This window comes from Alexandromys fortis, unplaced genomic scaffold (genome assembly GCF_014885135.2).
Source record: "Alexandromys fortis isolate MF-2015 unplaced genomic scaffold, M_Fortis_MF-2015_v1.1 scaffold_42, whole genome shotgun sequence".
Taxonomy (NCBI): domain Eukaryota; kingdom Metazoa; phylum Chordata; class Mammalia; order Rodentia; family Cricetidae; genus Alexandromys; species Alexandromys fortis.
Window position 1 is genome coordinate 9488740 of NW_026067934.1, and position 19670 is coordinate 9508409.

The 19670-nt window shown below is 44.4% G+C and overlaps 1 long non-coding RNA gene across 1 annotated transcript; it reads right to left on the bottom strand.

Moving 5' to 3' along the window:
* Positions 1-14192: 14192 nt before the first annotated feature.
* Positions 14193-17934, bottom strand: LOC126503993 (uncharacterized). The gene is made up of 3 exons (XR_007592465.1): positions 17272-17934; positions 15074-16669; positions 14193-14545 (listed from the first exon to the last, which is right to left on the bottom strand). It is a non-coding gene; the product is annotated as an uncharacterized lncRNA (long non-coding RNA).
* Between the last annotated feature and the right edge of the window lie 1736 nt (positions 17935-19670).

Genomic DNA, 19670 nt, shown 5'->3' on the forward strand with positions numbered 1-19670 from the left:
GAGCAAGGAAAACTTGTAGAGAGAAAATCAGTCCAACGTTCAGAGGTTGGAAAAAGTGGGGAACCCAATCAAAAAAAAACCTCAGAAGGGGTATTCACTCCTGGGTTTGGCTGCATGAAGTCTATTGGTAAGTAGAATGGTAGGAAAGAATGCCTGATTATAATAAACTCAAGAGTGAATACCAACTTAAAAAACTTGTCCTCAACTCTCAAGTGTTTCATTGTAAAACTGGCTGGGGAGTTTGCTGGAAAGAGAAGAGTCCAAGAACCTTCCCTGATTTCATTTCTCAAGCTAGGAGGCACATACCAATGTGCACTGAAGGGTTTCTCTGGCAGAGCGGGGCAACTTAGTATGCGGGAGGAAGAAGAGGGGGTTTCAGCTGCAGAGCAGGCAAGCAGAGAAGGAGGTGGGATTTGAATGTAAATGCAAGGGTTAGCCTCAGACACGATGGCTTTGAGAGGAAGGAAGGCTAAGCACTGACGCCAGGGCAGGGGACGGTGGAATCCTTGGACAGTGCCCTGTACTTGGGAGAAGGCTCACCAGCCAGCGAATGATTCCACAGCACAGTCCATTGAAAGTTGGGTTCTTTTCCTTCTGACTTCCTTCCCACTGTCTCCTCCTGTTTGTAGTCTCTGCAGTTTCTCTAACCAGGGGCCAGCATGGACATTGCATACTAATGAGACAATGCTTGGTCCAGACTCAGGCACTTGCTTCTGAATAATCAATCTGGCATTTTACCAGCAACCATGAGCTTTGGATTTGCTGACAATTAAGTAAAAGGCCAAGGCTCTTAGCAATCATCCACTAGCTCCGCTGTTCAGTCTGACTTCATATCATGCATGGGAGGATGGGGGGGGCCTGAGGAAGAACGATGAGCTCCCCTCCCCCCACTCCACCATGACTACCAGACCATAGCTCAGATAGCAAGACCTAGGAGGCTCAGCTCAGAGGAAAATAAACACAGGTAAGATGTTACGACAATTTTCACATCACATGCACCGTGTGTGTGTGTGTGTGTGGTGTGTGTGTATGTGTGTGGTGTGTGCGTAGTATGTGTGTGTGTGGACAAGGGTAAGATGTCATGACAATTCCCACATCACATGCACTGTGTGTTTGTATGTATGTGTGTGGTGTATGTATGTGTGTGGTGTGTGTGTAGTATGTGTGTGTGTGGATAAGGGTAGGATGTCATGGTAATTCCCACATCACATCTACCATGAGTATGTGGTGTGTGTGTATGTGTGTTTGGTGTGTATGTATGTGTGTGTGGTGTTTGTGTGTGTGTGTGTGTGTGTGTGTGTGTCTGTAGTATGTGTGTGTGTATATGCTACAGTGCCTTGGCCACAGGACAACCTTGGTGGTTGGTCGTTGGGTCCATCTTTTTTTTGAGGCTGGGTCTCTCACAACTCCAGAACTAGCCAACTAGCCTGGGTGGTTGTCTAGCAAACCCCAAGGAGTCACTTGTCTCTGTCTCCCCAGTGCTGGGATTACACGCACACTGTCACACTTGACTTTTTTTCACATCTTTTTTGTAAAAAAAGATTTACTTATTTATTGTGTCTACAGTGTTCTGTCTGCATGTATGCCTGCACACCAGAAGAGGGCACCAGATCTCATCATAGATGGTTGTGAACCACCATGTGGTTGCTGGGAATTGAACTCAAGGCCTCTGGAAGTGCAGCCAGTGCTCTTGGCCTCTGAGCCATCTGTTCAGCCCCCCACACCTCGTTTTTTGTGGGTTCTGGGGATCAAACTTACATCCTCATGCCTGTCCAGCAAGAATCTCACTGACTGAGATATGTCCACAGAGCCCTTTATTATCCATGCCTTTTTTATTTTATTTTATTTTTTTTCTAGAGTTGGGGTTTGAACCCAGAGCCTGATGCCATCAAGCACTGTACCAAGGTTTGCTAGCCCTCTCCCACGCATCTCAAGTGTTACTGGGACCATCCTGGAGCCCTTGCAATCATCCACTCAAATTGGTTTTGTTTGTTCTCTTGCAACTTCATATTTCTTTCTTCTAGTATTTATTTCTTAATATGATGACTATCAGTTTAAATCCCTCAGACTGGAATATGAAAGTCCTAAATCCAGAATGTAAGTCTCTTCTCCGGTGATTTTATTTTTTAAAGCAATGCGGTTTGTCTTGGCTCAGATGTAAACTTGCCAGGCCAAAGTCCCCTTTAAATGAAGCTTTGGCTGGCACTGAAGGATGAGAGAGGAGGAAGACAGGACAGCAATCAGTTTTTGTGACATCCTGCCGGTACTGCAGAGCTTCGTGAACTCACAGGGGACATCGGAGGCACTGAGATGGCAGAGATCGTTGTGGCAGAAGCAACTGGAAAATGTCCTGAGACTGAAATACAAACAGATTAACATCACTGGGGCGGACACTAATGTCTAGTACTTGGAAACGCCAGAGGCTCCTTCTGCCAGTTCAGACAAGGGAAAAACACATTTTCGGTCTCCTAAGACCTTAGATATTTCCAGGCTCTAAGGGCAAGGGCAGCCCCGTGGATTTTGCAGCAAAGATGGTCAGTCCTCCCCGTTCTGAGCAGGGCTGTGTTGCCAGATCTGCTACGGGCAGCATAGCTGGCAAGGTTGAACTCAGGATTCATGGAATATCTCCCAGAGGTTAAGTTAGCAATGACTCGATATATAACTCAGTGCAATCAATCCTCCAGCATCTCTGGTACCTGGCTTATTTTAATAGTACCAGGTGAACAACTCTTTTTTTTTTTTTTCAAATTCTGAGTGCTCAGGGCTGGAGAGATGGCTCAGAGGTTAAGAGCTTTCCCTGCTCTTCCAAAGGTCCTGAGTTCAATTCCCAGCAACCACATGGTGGCTCACAACCATCTGTAATGGAGTCTGATGCCCTCTTCTGGCCTTCAGGCATACACACAGACAGAATATTGTATACATAATAAATAAATAAATAAATAAATATTTAAAAAAATTCTGAGTGCTCAGACACTCAACAAATGGGTTTTAAGACACATATGATTTACCCTTGAAAGATAATTAGAATGTCATCCCAATCACCAGCATTGGGATTATGTATTTTGTCCCAGCATGCCAATTTCTAGGAAACAGCAAAAGCTCTGGCAAAAGGAAACTCTCTGAAGGACTGCTCTCATCCTCAGGCAGGGTCTGCATTTTCCCCCACACCAATCTGATGAGCAAAAATAAATGTGGACTTTCAAATCGTGGAGATCAACAAAAAGATATCTAGTCCCACTGAAGGAAGTGGGGAAGGTGCACAAAGATGCAGAAGGGGAGGAACTGAGCTCGTGGAATATAAACCTCCTAAGTTCAGGCCTATGTGAGCCCACAACCCAGGAGTCTAGGGTTTAGTTAGCCCATTCAAATGTGACCAGCAATCAGTGTGGCAGTGTTCCAGGTCTCATGGCCAAGGAGATGTAAAACTGGGCCTCTGCACTCTGTAAGTCCCGACTCCTAGCTGAGAAGATGTGAGGAGCAGAAGAACCAAGGCGCGAGGTGAAAAGCTAAGTGTACTGCGTGGCTATATACTGAGCCTCTGGAGCCTGGAAACAAGAGAAACCAATGTTGGTTGGAAGAATTCCTGGGAGGAAGTGTAACAACAGGTCAAATGAACCCAAATATATCTTCTTCTGAGCTGTGTGCAATTGTCACCATTCTTACTGTGTCTTTGTATGAAGGTTTTCTTTCAAACAATATGCAGATGTAGTTAAATACATTGGCTTGGAACCAGCCTGCCGGGATCTCAACAACAGACAAAATGGATGATTACCGGGATCTCAAACCTGGCTTGAGCATTTGCTAGAAGGATGATCTTTGCTGATTTGCCCTCTCTGTGTCTTCATTTCTCTTTTCTTCTTTCTTTCTTTCTTTCTTTCTTTCTTTCTTTCTTTCTTTGTTTGTTTTTTGTTTGTTTTGGTTTTGGTTTTTTGAGACAGTTTCTCTGTGTAGCTTTGGAGCCTGTCCTGGAACTCACAGAGATCCGCCTGCCTCTGCCTCCTGAGTGCTGGGATTAAAGGTGTGCACCACCACCACCCAGCCTGTGCTTTCATTTCTTATAAAATGAGATTAATGACAGAATTTACTTTATAACATTCTTATTTTTTGTAAAACTGACGATATCTTTATTTTATACACAGTACAGTCTAGTACATGAAGAAATATACTTGATCACAGTCACAATCAGTGTCTTCATTTCCACTTTGTGTGTTGTTGAATACCTGATGAATCATTTATCTATTTAAACACACACAGGAATCCAACAGTTAATTATAAATAATAGTGGGTTTTTTTCTTCTTCAGTATCAAGTCAACCTCTGCTGAGGGGAAGTTAAATGTAAACCCCATAGTGGCGTTCATTTATGAGACTAATTTTTGCTTCCGAGCATCAAAATTAACTTTTTTTCCAACATATTTTTATTGATTATCTGGGAATTTCACATCATGCACCCCAATCACACTCACTTCCCTGTCCTCCCAGGTCCCTAGAAAAGAAGAAAAAGTTTCAAGTCGTGTTACCCATACACTCACTGGAGCATGGTCAAATTGCCAGGGGCCAACCCCTTAGAAAGAAAACGAGTCCTTCCCCATCTGCACCCCTGTCAGAAGCCATCTCTTGTGGAGAGCTACACTTCAGCATCTTTATCACAATTTCTAAGAGTTCTCTTTGATGGTTTCCTGTCTAGACAGTAACTTTTGGCATGGGGATTGTCACAAAAGCCTTATATGTCCTTATCTCTCAACTGTGAATCTAGAGTCATCAATGCCACTGCAAAAGTGGCTTCCTTTTCCTTTCCAGTCAGTGACAGCATGGACCATAGACTTTCATACGGTTTCTGGTGACAGCATGGACGGGGACAACCACATGGTCTCTCACAGACCTCAGCAAATGTCACAGACCTCAGCACGGTCTCTAGTGGTAGTACAGACCATGGACATCAACATGGCCCTCTGTCACATCTCGGGCATAAACACCATCATAGTTTTCAGTAGCAGCATGGGCCAAGGACATCAACTTGGCCTCTGAGGCAACATGGGCCATCGATACCAATATGGTCCCTGGCTGTTGTCTGAAGGCTTTCTGTCCTGCCCTGTTCCCACAATTGTTAAGTCCCAAAGAAATCACACAGAGGTCTACATTAGTTATAAACTGATTTTCCCATTAGCTCAGGCTTCTTATTAACTCTTATAACTTATATAGCCCATTATTCTTATCTGTGTTAGCCATGTGGCTCAGGACCTTATTCAGTGGGGCAGTCACATCTTGCTTCTTCTGTGGTCGGGTTAGGACTGCTGAGGAATGGGCTTCCTCCTTCCCAGAATTCTTCTGTTCTCCTTGACCTACCTTTACTTCCTGTCTGGTTGTCCCACCTATACTTCCTTCCTGGCTACTGGCCAATCAGCATTTATTTAAAATATAATTGACAGAATATAATATAATAGACATTTGTCCCACACCACCTGGCAACATGGCTTTAGGTGGTAGTACAGACCACAGACACCCATGTGGTCTTTGGTGGTAACACAGGCCACAGACAACGACAAGATGGATATGTGTGTGCATGTAGAAGCTAGAAGGCAGTGCTGAGTATTGCCCCTCAGAAGCTGCCCACCTTGTTTTTTGAAGTAAGTTTCTCTCAATGGCCTGGAGCTCACCAAGCACCTTAAATGAGATGGCCAATGAGTACCAGGGCTACCTACCTATCTCTGCCTCCCCAGAGCTCCCTGTCCCTGCCAGAGTTCTCTAAGGAAAACATACTGAATATATTAGTTTGGTTTGGATGATATGGTCTAGGTAGTCCAAAAGTGACTGTCTCACACTGGAGGAGAGCTTGGTTATCTTTTAATCTTTCACATTTTTTAAGATTTTTTTTTTCTGAGACCGGGTCTCTCTGTGTAGCCTTGGCTGTCCTGGAACTCAATCTGTAGAGCAGGCTGGCTTTGAACTGACAGAAATCTGCCTGCCTCTGCCTCCTGAGTGCTGGGATTAAAGGGGTATGCCACTATTGCCCAGCTCACCATTTTCAGTATATAATATTTTTATTTACTATTTTTATTTTTTTGTGTGTACATGTGTGTGTGTATGTATGTGAGTGTGTGTGTATGTGTGTGTACATGCCACAGTGCATATATGGAGGTCAGAGGACAAGTTAGTGGGGCTGGTTCCCTCTCCACCTTATATGGACATGGGTTCCTGAGATGGAATTCTCATCACCAGATTTCAGAGCTTTTTACCAGCTGAATCATCTCACCAGCCCTTGGTGTATCATTTTTCAAAACATAATGAAGTTCTAACCAACAAAATTATCTTAAAATGACATAAGAGAATGCAGAGGGTTAATGGAAAGAAACATTTACATGACACAAAGAATGAATGCTTATATTCATGCTTAGAAGCATGGTGTTAAAGGAATAAATCTAAAGGAGACAGTGGTGGTTCTGGGCCAAATTCAACAAGGGTTAAGTCAGACCCCTTTCTACTATGAACTGCAAAACAATCTCTTAAGCCAAAGTCACTTACTTATGAGTGCCGGTAACAGGGATGATGCCATCGGTCCCTTCTCTTTCCTTGGTTCTGACTGAGGTGGTGTCTTCCTTCTCTTAGTACAGGAGGGTTTAGAGGAGAGTGGAGTAGAAGCAGAGAGAGTCACCAGCAATTGCTGTTTGCATTTTTATGCCTCAGAATTTAAGATTAAATATCTCTCCTTCTCTGCTAACTTTGGGTAGAAACATCAGATGGATTGTCCTAGTCGGCTTAGATTGGGTTCCTGAAACAATGTGTCTAGCCAAAAGATACAAATTTTCATAGGCTTGGACTGTGCCACAGGCTGATCTTTGTGACAGGGGGACCTTGTGGGCCTAGTTGCCAGTCTGTCTAGCAGAGCCAATGAGCCATAGGTTCAGTGAGAGACCCTGTTTCAAAAAAGAAAATAGTGACCAGGAAGATGTTCATTGCCAACCTCTAGCGTGCAACACACACATATGTACAGGTGGACACATACAAATACATACCAATACATGCACATATATCCTACATGCAGTACGTCTACAGGAAAATCATTGTACAACATCAATTACTGGAGACTTTCAAAAATGCAACAGTAACTGTATATCTTTCTTCCATAATTAATTCCAAAAGTGTTTTTTTAACATAATTCTACTGAATCACATTCAATTAGAAAAATACCACTTACCCTCCAGGGAGTGGGAGACAATCTAAAGATAGAAATACCTCTTTTACATCCTGTGTTCTATAATTGCAGGTGGTTTGCAGTCTTCCTGTTCAAGCCTGAATGGGGCTCATCAGGACCTAATAGCCTACATCTAAATTATAGATTGTTTCTACCAAACATGCTTAAGGCATAGAAGTGGAAAGAAAATCAGATAATCAGAACTTAAATCACATTTAGGAATGGCAAAGTTGGGAAATAACCAACAGCCCTGAACATTTCCTGTTGGTAAGATTACAGGGTCTTTTCCAAGTCCTGTAAGTCTCTTTCTCTCTCTCGCTCCCTCTCTCCCTCTCTCTTTGTTTTTTTTTTTTTTTTTTTTTTTTTTTTTTTTTTTTTTTTTTTTTTTTTTTTTTTTTTTTTTTGGTTTTTCGAGACAGGGTTTCTCTGTGGCTTTGGAGCCTGTCCTGGAACTAGCTCTGTAGACCAGGCTGGTCTCGAACTCACAAAGATCCGCCTGCCTCTGCCTCCCGAGTGCTGGGATTAAAGGCGTGCGCCACCACCGCCCGGCTTTTTTTTTTTTTTTTTTTTTTGAGACAGGGTTTCTCTATGTAGCCCTAGCTTGTCCTGGAATTTACCATGTAGACCAGGCTGGCCTGGAACTCACAGAGATCTGCCTGCCTCTGACTCCAGAGTACTGGGATTAAAGTGTGTGCTACACTGTCCTGGAGTGACTCTCTTGATTGCGATCTGGTTATAACGGTTTCACCCGATGAAACGATTTCCTCATCCCTTCTTCTCCATGGCCAATCTGAAACCAATGGTGGAAATATTCGTAGTCATGTCCTCAGAGGGCTCAAGGATCGCGAGCTTTGTAGGCTCTCAAGTCCCTGTTTGCAGGGGTCGGAGTTCTCTGGCAGCAAAGTTTTCATTTTTCCCTTGAGGCTCTAGCCAACTAGATGATTTGTAGGGTTCACGGGAGGTAGTAACCAGTGCCAAGGGGTTGTCAAGCTCCATCCTCTGAATTCATCTCACCAATTTTCAAACAGTGTCTCCCTTTGAAGGAAGCCGTTCGATGGATAGTTGTGGTGGAGGTTGTTTACCACACACACATCCCCTGTGGGACTGAGGTCCCTCATCTCCATAGCAACTCATAGTGTTGGAAGCTGGTGGATCTGGGCTGACATTAACTGGGAACCACCCTAAGCTTCACCTGGCCCAGGGCCATGGTTTCTCCCTCAGGAGTTACTGAGACAATAAGGGACCAGTGACAGGAAATAAAGGCCTGAGTGACTCACCTGAGGACAGGTTAGTTCGGAAGCTCCTTGCACATCTGGAGCTCTCTGGACTTTAAGGCCTCAGTTGCAAATGAATTATCACCTGACTTACCCTCTGCCCAGTCACACTTTGTGACAACCCGTGGATAGTGTTCTTAGCACACACTCTGACAAACCTCCTGCCCTCCAAGCTGAAACTCAGGATTTCCTCGGGAAGGCAACATATGAATTAGTGAGAGATAGTGGTGTGGGCCTGTCACGTGATCACAGGTTGCGTCCCAGAGCATAGTGCTTGACAGAGGGTGGATTTACTACTTTGATCAGAGAAGTGGTATGGAAAAAAGGAAGGCTTGGAAGAAAACTATCTTTTTGTTTTGTTTTGGTTTTGTTTTGTTTTATTTTAAAGATTTATTTATTTATTATGTATACAACATTCTGCCTCCATATATGCCCACACGCCAGAGGAGGGCGCCAGATCTCATTACAGATGGTTGTGAGCCACCATGTGGTTGCTGGGAATTGAACTCAGGACCTCTGGAAGAGCAGTCAGTGCCCTTAACCACTGAGCCATCTCTCCAGCCCCGAAGAAAACTATCTTAAGACGTCTCTCTATTCTGTGATTTCTCTTGGATTCCAGCTATAAATCTTGTGATTTTAACTTTACAGAAATTTAGAGAAAAGGCTAAAGTTCATGTGGGACACCTCTTCAAGGTACGAATTATTAGATCATTAGCAATCTGAGATAGCTGGGGGGCAACTGGAGAGACCACTGCTTGACAAAGGTGTGCTGTGTGAACTTCCTCTGGGGAGACACAAATAAGCGCCTAGTCATGCCTGATAGGGCACCAGCAACAGACCAACTATTAGTCCACCGAAGTGGACTCGGCAGCCAAGGAGCGACTTACAGAGCCTGGGTGGGGGCTATTGTCAGGAGGGTAGATGGCCTCGAACAGTTGCATCCCGGGAATGTCTTAACCGACATGAACGACAGCTTCCTCCTAGCTGCCCGGGTGGTGCCCCCATCTTCAGTTAACTTCCTGTCTTATGTATGTCCTCTAGTACTTCCTGAGAATCCCACACCGTGTGCAATCAGGTCGTAATTACATAACAGAGAGGCCAAGATCTCAAAAGGGCGTTTAATCCCCCTCCCTACACCTTCTATGATGGAACGTCCACAGACTCCATCTCAAGAGACTCTGGCGGTCCCAGCTGCCTCTGTTGACAGTGGTCATGGAGGGCAGTGTTCCCAGGCTATGAAATGTCACAAGGTGACATTCCCCTTCTGCTTTCAGATGACAGCGCAGAAAGAAGTTTGATCCTCCTTGTCAGAACACTGCTGGAAATCAAAAACGAAGGAGCAAACACGTAGGGCTGCAGATGTAACCCAGCGGTGGAGTGTGTATTTAATATGTATAAGGCAGTGTGTTATAAGCAAATAATAAAGTAAATAAGTAAAGGATGATACATGTATATAAACACATACTCTATACGCTGACTTTTTTTTTCCCTAAGAAATTCTCTAAGACTCTAGTCTTATCACATTATAGAAGTCTGTTTCTCCATATCAAGTCCATACTAGTCAGAATTCTTTCAGATGAAAATGATCAAAGCCTGCCCCCAAGCTGAGAGACAGAAACACCAGGACTATACTGCCTCATTTTACTGGGGAGTCCAAGAATGGAATTCAGATACTGTGAACTCCAGAGAATCAACGTTGGCCATTGGAATCAGTCCCTTCCTTCCCCTGCCCCTTCCTGCCTCACTCTTGTTGTGTTTTTCCTGCATGTTCCCATATATTGATCTCAGTATCCGCCCTTGAAAACGCACATAGCAGAGAAAAGGCTGTCCATAGGCAAGTCTTCATATTCTTCAAGTACCATAACCTTTTAAAACACCCTGAATGTGGTTCACTTGCCTCTATAAACCACATTACCATCTGTGGGGGTTTGAAATGAGAACGGCCCCCATAGACTTGTATGTTTGAATGCTTGGTCCCCAGTTAGTGGAATTGTTTGGAAAGGATCAGGAGATGTGGTCTTGCTGGAGGAGGTGTGTCATTGGGCATGGGCCCTGAGGTTTCCAAACCCCACACCAAACATAGAGTCTCTCTCTCTCTCTCTCTCTCTCTCTCTCTCTCTCTCTCTCTCTCTCTCTCTCTCTCCTCTGCCTGTTGCTGTGGATCGGGATATAAAGCTCACATCTACTGCCCCAGTGCCATGCCTACCTGCCTCCCACCATGATGAGCATGGAACAACACTCTGAAATTATAAGCAAGTCCCCAGTTAGATATTTCCTTTATAAGAGTTGCCTTGGTCATGGTGTCTCTTCACAGCAACAGAACACCAACTAAAACACCTTTCTTATTAGCGTCTCTAGAACTTTGATTAGGCCGGATTTTATTTATCGTATCACTGTTTTAACAAGGTGACATATTAGTTAGACCTAAATAAATTCATATATCAAGGTCTTGGAATAAAATGCAATAAAAAACAATTTCTCTTCTAGTCATGAGTATTGAATCAGGGCCTCACACATGTTGGGTAAGAGCTCTACCACTGAGCTACATCCCCCTTCCTGTTGTATTTACTAAGATCAAACAAAATCTTTTGGTCTTCCTTCCCTTAACCTAACTGAAATGATCAGAAGGAAACTTGAATAAAAATGTTCAAGGGAAATTATCTTTTTAATACAAGGTAAGAATAACAGTGTCAAATCCCATATTATATATGCTCAGAGAGAATTAAATATATTTTCTAGCTCTTTTTTTCATTGGTTGTGAACCTAGCCTTTAATGGCTAAGCCATCTCTCCAGCCCATTTTTCTAGCTCTTTTAAAAACAAAACGAAAAGACACAAAATCACATCAGATTTTAATAATTAAGAGTTTTGCTCAATAAGGACTTCCTGAAGTGTGTTTCCAGGGCTGTGCCACCAGTCCCTGTCTTGAAGGGAGTCATTGTATACGTCAGTCAGGACACTGATGTGCCCACTATGTTTGAGCAGCATTCTGTATTGATTCACCCAGACACTATCTGCCCCGTGGGAAACACATAGACTTGCCAGCCTTCACACTTGGAGACACCGGGAAAATATCAGCAACGACTTCTTGTTGCCAGCATGGGTTATTTTCTTATAGTAAATGACCCTGCATCTGTCTTCCTGGTTTGTGCACTTATGGAAGAATCTGTTTGACAGAGGGTCGCTGAAGGCCGTAACTGCGATGGCATGGACCTCCGCTCTTGAGGAGAATCCTGGGGCTGTATGCAAACAAGGGGCTGAGCAGAATATTTTTGGAATAATTGAGAATTACATACGTGAATAAACTTGGAAATGAAAAATGTTGTCACAGATGGGAGAAGCCCTAGACTCATCAGCTAAGTTGCCTGAAGAGAAAACACAGTCCTAGCTAAGCATGAGATCTGCTGCTTAAAATATGCTAAGACTTTCTGAGCCAAACAGGCTTTTAAACTCCAGGCAATCACTTGCTTCTGTGCTCACATTATTTTGGACGTGTTTGTGTGAAGGCTGAAAGAGACTGCAAAAAGGTCAACATGAAATTATGAATGATCAGCGCTGGTTTCCGATTCTTTGGGGTTCTCACAATCTATTATAAGAAACAAGTGTATTGATGGAAGCCAAACAAGATTAATATCTTCTGTTCTGCAGATTTCCCATTTAGGGTGTCAAGCGCCCCCTTCTCAGCTCAGAATCTTGAGGTCTTCTCTTTTTTGAAACTTTAGTCTTCAATGAAAATCATTATCTTAGATGATGAAGGTTAAAAACCTCAATTCTTGAATATTTTGCAAAAAAAAAAAACCGATTTACCAGCAATGACAGCATGTTTTGGTGTTTGGGAAAACTTTGTTGGAAAAGTCCACTAAGCTACATGGTTCCTAGGTACAGGCAGGTACATTGCCTTGCTTACTTGCTTAAGTGCAGAGTTCCTAAAATTACGATTCATGCTCTAATCACAAGCAGAGAAGTAAAAGCAGCCACCATTTCGGTTCTCTATGAACTGTTTTTCTCTCAGCACTGGTAGCTGAACCCAGGGTCTTTGCATGGCAGGCCAGTGCTCTACCTCTGAGCTACATCCCAGACCCTGCAAACATTTTTTTCAACACATTAAATTACAAACAGTAAAATAATCCCCCAAATTCCCTGTCAAGACTTTCTCTTGGCTGTGTCAAGCTGACAAACTGTAACAAACTAACTGAACAACTAGTTTTACACACTCGGAGTCTAGAAAACCATGGCGTTCAGACTTTTGCAAAGTTTGACTTCTAAATTGTTCTTCCCAGTAAAACTCTACTTGGACTTTTCCTTTCACTGGAAATCAGGACTCTAGTTAACCAACATCTGAGTGTTTTATATCCTTCAAAAGCCAAAGGGAGGCCAAGGACAATTCCTCTGGACCTCTCTTCAGCCATACCCAGCTTCTGGAGAATTCTTTGAAGACGGTGGAAAGGTCTGAACTGAAAATGGGCAAATAACGCTCTATCATGCTCTCCCTTCTTTCTCTCCTTCCCTCCCCTCCCTCCCCCTCCTTACAGACACATCTCTACCAGAACTTGTAAATGGCAAGGCCAAGTATTGGGGCTGCCCAAGACTTCCATTGTAATAACACATAACCTGATGCTGTACATGGAGTTATGGCATTTAGTGCTTATCCTGCTGGGGTTTGGTCTTTTGGGGGTCCCATTCCTCTTTTCTGTGCCCCCATTGCTTCATTTGGAAAGGAACATGTTTACTCCGTGTCACTGTGCATTTGAAGTATGTAATTTGTTTTTATTTTCTATTTTTTGTTTGTTTTTTTTAGAAAGGGTTTTTCTGTGTAACAGTTCTGGCTGACCTGGAACTCTCTCTGTAGACCAGGCTGGCCTCGAACTCACAAACCTCCTGCCTCAGCCTCCAGAATGCTGGGATCAAAGGTGTGCATCACTATCACCCAGCTTATTTTTATTTATTTATTTTAATCAGGGGCTCACATCTAAGGTTGTACATTGAGTTTCAACAGTGACTTTGAATTTGGACTTCTGATGCAATGTTTTAACTGTTATGACTTTGAGAACTCTTGGGTTGGATTATAGGCATCTTGCGTTACAAGGTAGCCATGGCCCTTCCAGTCCAAGGGTAGAAGGCTGTTTTACATATAAAATGTCCCTCACAAACTATTATGTTGAATATTTTGCCCTATTTTTGGAGTGCTATTTTGGGAGATAGTGGGAACTTTTGGGAGACAGGGCTAGGGCATTTGTTCTCAACCTGTGGTTTGTGATCCCTTGGGTTGAAGGACCTTTCATAGAGGTCAAATATCAGATATCCTGCATATTGGATATTTACACTCTGATTCATAACTAGAAAAATTACAGTTATGAAGTAGTAATAGAAATAATTTTATGGGGTGATCACAACATGAGCAATTAAAGGGAAACAGTGCTTTTAAGGCTGAGAACCATTGTCTTTGAGGGAAGAAGTAGGCCCCTAAGTCATGTCTTTGAAAGTTACACCTGGTCTCCAGTCCCCCTTGTTGTAAGGAGGGGGCCACTTATTGGTTCCCAGCCACTTAGCTCTGAAATAATCACACAGAAACTGTAATAATTAAATCATTGCTTGACCCATTAGCTCTAGCTTCTTATTGGCTAACTCTTACATATTAATTTAATCCATTTCTATTAATCTGTGTATCTCCACATGGCTGTGGCTTACTGGCTAACGTTTTGTCTGGCTCTGGCGGGGCTACAGGGCTTCTCTCTAACTCCTCCTCCTTTCTCCCAGCATTCAGTTTAGTTTTCCCTGCCTAGCTCTGTTCTTCTGCTATAGGCACAAAGCAGTTCCTTTATTAACCAGTGATATTCACAGCATACAGAGGAGAATCCCACATCACCCCCTTTTCTCTACTTCCTGTCCAATATGAAGTAAAGAACCTTCTCTTCTCCACAAGGCAGGCAAGGAAAACACCAATTGAGACCTTGAAAGCTGAACCAAACAAAGACTTCTCCTTGGAGGCTGTTCATGGGCGACATTGTGTACCAGTTAAAAGTAGCGAACACAGTCTGGTGTAGTGAAGGTGCTAGCAGTCAGGCATTTACACAGGTCTGACCTTGAAAACCAAGAAACAGCAGGACACATCATCATCAGTTGCCAAGATGAGACCCTGTGGCTACAGCAGATGGGATTTGTGCACAATCTCTGTGTGCACATGTGCATATTCCCTCATACCAAACAAGTGCTCTTGCTCCCTGCTCTCTTTTCCTTCTGCTCTTGTTCAGGGGTTACCTCTGTACTCCTCCCCCAACACACCTCTGTCCTGTGAGCTCTGTTGCACAGTGTGACTCTGTGGCGCCCCTTGGCTCCAGCCCTGCCAAGGTTAAATCATTACAGAAGGGGTGTTGGCTGGCACGTCACTCTGCTAGTTGTTGTGGAATAACACCCTGTTGAAATAGGAGCGGCGGGGTTGCGTCCCCAACACCCCGGCTGCTTGGCTAGCTCATGCCCGAAATAACAACACACAAACTGTATTCATTTACACACATGATTCGACCATCAACTCTAACCCTTACAGGCTAATTCTCGCACCTGGACTAGCCCATTTCTAGTAATGTGTGTAAGCACCCCATGGTGCGCTTACCGGGAAGATTCTAGCCTAAGTCCATCGTGGGTTGGAGTTGCCTGGGAGAGCTGAGCATGGCGTCTCTGCTCCAGCAGAGCTGTCGGGTCTCTCCGGAAGCAGAGCAGAGTCTGACCTCACTTCCTCTTCCGCCCAGAATTCTATTCTGTTTACTCCTCCCATCTATGTTCCAGCCATGAGGCCAAGCAGCTGGTTTATTATAACTTAACCAATGAAATCAACAGATTGATATATGACACTCCCACATCAACACCCGACAGAACCAATGAAGAGGAGGGTTTATTTTTGACTGATGGTTCATGAAGGCACACAATCATGGAGGGGAAGACATGGCTGCACAAGCATGAGGTTGCTCATCACATTGCGTCAGTAGTCAGAAGAGAGAGGTGAAATGCTGGTGCTTCACTCACTGTCTTTTTTGTTCACTCTGGGAGCCCAGCCCACAGAATACACACACATACTTCCATGCACTCGGGGTGGGTCTTCTTGTAATGGTCTGTCCTATCCCTTTAAGAGACAAGCCCCACCCACTCTTACCTTCCGCTGAGGCAAGCAGATCTTCCTTCCACTTCCAGCCTACTCTCTTTCTGCCCCGTCTCTTCAGAAGAGGTGGCTGCTGCCATGTCTCCTTTCCTTCCTCACCTTCCCTTTCTCCCCACAGCCCACTGAATAAACTATACCAAAATCTTCTCTCTACATAGCGTGCCTATCTGTCTCTGTCTCTCACATGTTGCAACTCCTCATGGGACTGGCTACCCCACTGCCCACCCATCAAGGTCTCTCACCTGCCATGCGACTCCCTGCCTGGGACCCGCTGCCCCTTGTGGTCTGCTGTGCCCCCCAGGGAACTGCAGTGTTTTATCTAACATTTGGTGCTGTGACTCACATGCAACCTCAGTTCAAATCTGAGTCATAGCATCAATGTTATGGTAAAATGGTGCAGCTGGGTTCCACCACCTGAGGCCTCTGTGGGTCTCAGGCAGGTGGGAAGTTAGCAGAGGGGCAGCTGGTCCCACAAGGAGCCACAGCAGGTGAGAGACAGAAATGGATAGGCATGCCATGCAGAGAGAGGGCTTGGGTATAGTTTATTCAGTGGGTTATAGGAGGAAAGGGAAGGGAGTGAGGGAGAGAGAGAGAAAGAGAGAGAGAGCGAGAGCGAGAGAGAGAGAGAGAGAGAGAAATAGAGAGAGAAATAGAGAGAGAAGGGGGAGGAGAGGGTAGAGAGGAGAGGAGAGGAGCCATGGCAGCAGCCACCTCTTCTGAAGAGATGGGGCAGAAAGAATGCAGGCTGGAAGCAATAGGAAGATTTGCTTGCCTCTGCAGAAGGGGGGAGTGGGAGGGGCTTGTCTCTTAAAGTAACAGATCATATCATTACATTCCCATCTCTTTTTTATAATAAAAAAAGGTGGGAAGTTAGGCACCACGGGTTAAAGGAATTGGGACGACAGATTCTCAAGACTGCTTCTTACTTATTTGTGGGTGTCATCTTGGGGGGAGGGCTCTGAGAAAGCTGGGTGCTGGTCACATCCTGGGGTAGCTGGTCTCTTTGCTCCTGCCTGGTGTTTGTGGTATGGAAATGCCTGGTGTCTCTTATACCTGTTTAAGGTATTGGCAGAATAGAGGACAAAATTAAGTTTAGGAAAAAAAAATTAGGACCAGGGAATTGAGAGGGGTATATCTGACCTGCTTAAGGTGGACCCTTTAATCCGGCTCCCTGGAACTCACAAGAATTTTTTGGGTTTGTGAAAACACTAAGTTTTAAACAGCAGCATACTTCTATCAGAATGACTGTGACAGATATTTTTGCATAATGAAAAGCATTTTTAAGACTATAAAAGGCAGTGTGAGAGAATTTGATAACTTGTATTTGTCTTCACACATTTATAATTTGCAGTTTCATGCCTTAATATCTTGTATTTGTATTTTACTGAAATTCATTTGGTGAGGTTGTCCTTTTAAACTGACAAAGCCTCTCACCTGTCAAACTGCATTGGAGATCTTTGAAAAGGATAAAATTTTACTTGAGGAGTTAATGATTAAAAAATGACAAGAGAACTTACTTGGTTGGCACCTAGACCTATTTCTCAGGGTCCTCCATGGTCGCTGAGGGTTGTATTTGCCTTTTGCTGTTTAGCATGGTGCCTGTCAGGCTCCAGAAGATCCTGTGGGTTAAGAAATCTGTAGGAAGACAAGCCTACCTTGACCTAAGCAGCAGCTGTCAATACTGGTGATTCTTTCTGGAGATCTTCAGTTTAGATGAAAGGCAGTTTTTCCCAGTGGTCAATGCTTGGCAGTTGAAGTGAATTGCAGATAGATATTATTCTGTGCCCATCTGTCTTCTGTCTTCTTTGGAGCAAGTGGAGTGCTGTTGCTAGGAGCCAACCTGTCTCTTTTTGTTATGAAACCTTTTTAATAATTAAACATTTAAATGGCATATTCCCCAGATCTCTGGGCAGTTGAGGGCTGTTTACCGGGTATAGATAAGTTATAGAATCTGCTTGGAGAGCTGGGTCCAAGCTTGACTGTACTGGCTCTCAACTTAACAGGTAAGATTTATAATTGTAAAAGACAGAAATAATTAAAAAAAAACGCTTGCAATAAAGCTTAACAGTAGAATTGACAATAGTCGAGAACTGTTTAATATATTTTAAAGCAAGGTTGAATCAAATATATAGTATTTTTGTAAGAGACTTAAAAGTACATACCAATTTAAAACATGAGACTTATTGTTTTTTTAGTCTGGAATGAGATACAATGAGCAGACAATTATAATATTTAACAGTAAACATAGGTACATTTAAGTTACATGTATACACACATACACACACACACACACACACACTAAACAGAAGTTGGGCAAAGTGGATGCTCTTGGTGGGCCCTACCAAAGGAATGCCACTGCACAAAACACACATGTGACAGAGTCAGCACCAGGGAACCAGGCAGGGAATACCTCAGTAAAGATGGCGGGAACTGATCACCTGACCTCAGTTAAAATGGTGGTGGTCACATGTTGTATGGAGAAGCCATGTTTTTTGAGCCATGGGAGTTTTAAATACAATATCAAGAGAGACCTAGAGGCTTAATCTGTCCTGTTGCCAATCCTTTGTGCCACAAGCCACGGCAGAGAGGAAAGGCTGGAATTGAAAACAGCTGCCTTGCGGATCTGACTAATCTTGTCAGTTTCTGTGGGACCAGCAGTAGGGGTGTCAGGGATAGACTAGAAGGAATGGGAGCGAGAGGAAAAGAGCATTTTCAGATGGATGGGGATTTTGCCCAGCAAAAGGAAAAGCAGAGCCAGTGGGACACCAGCAGAGTGTGTGCAGGCAGGTGGCTGATAGTTTGAGGGTTTATAGTCCATAGCTGAGAACGTGAAAGCCTGCGAAAACAGTATCACTGCAAGGCCTATAGGAAAACATCTCTCTACAGGCCAGGTGTTGATGTAGCCTGACTGGCCCTGTCTGGGTGGCTGGGAAGCCAGAGGCTAGAGGCCATCCTGGATGATCTCTCACAGAAGGGATCACTTACGAGGGTCCAAAAGAAAAGGGAAAGAAAACTCCGAGGGATCCTAGGTTCCAGAGAGAATGCCCTGCTCAGCGTGTGCAGTGCTAGGGCGTAAGGATCACCCTGGGTTGTCCGATCATGTTTTTAGCAATGGGAAGCAACCAGAGATGAATGTCAGCAAAGGGCTCAACCACAGCAGTGAAGGTTGTGGTTGGGGGCAACCCCTCCCCCCCACGTCTAGGAACACCATAGGATTTCCAGGACCTCAAGGGTCAATTTCTCAGGTTCAGAGAAACAGTTAAGCTGACTGGAATGGGAAAACTCACCATTGAAGCCGCTGGTGTGCGTAGAGATAAGTGCTCAGGTAAATACCTGGTTCCTGAGCCCAGGTTTCCACATGTCCTCAGCCAGCCCACCTGCGGGCAGGAGGGAACGTGGAGGAAGCGTGAGCACCAATGTAATGGTTTAAGTAAATGACACAGTTCCCTGAGGGGCGGCAGTGGACCTTCAGGGACAGCCGGGTTTTACTGAAAGACCCCCGGTGCGGGGAGACTCTCACTCAAGTCTAGGGATAACACGCCCCCCCCCCCCCCCAGTAACTCACTAGAGACCATCCTTGCTGCAATCACAGGAGGCTTTAATTGATGAGACGAGATGGGAACCAGTGCACTGGGGCCGAGACTCATAACCCACGCAGGGGAAGAGTTTGACCCCGAGTGACCTGGAGAAGGGAGAAGGGTTTATAGGAAGAAACCACAGCCCAATAATAGGGGCAGGGAGGGTGTCACAGAAAGTCACAAGCAGACAACTCCCTGCCTCTCAAGATCACTCAAGGTCATAATCAGCTAGTTCCTAAAATCACAACGGGGAAACTCCCTGTTTCTCAAGATTACAATCTAACTTTATCTTCAGCTAGTTCCTGAAACACAGCCACTGAACTGGCTAATCCTAGATTTTTGATTCTTCTCTTCCTGCTTGGATTTTTGGCTATTTTCTTCCTGCTGGGGAGGTCTGGATTTACCCAGGTCTTTCACTACCACACGAGGCCTCTGTGGGTCCCAGGTGGGTGGGAGGTGGTGGGTGAGAGACCTCG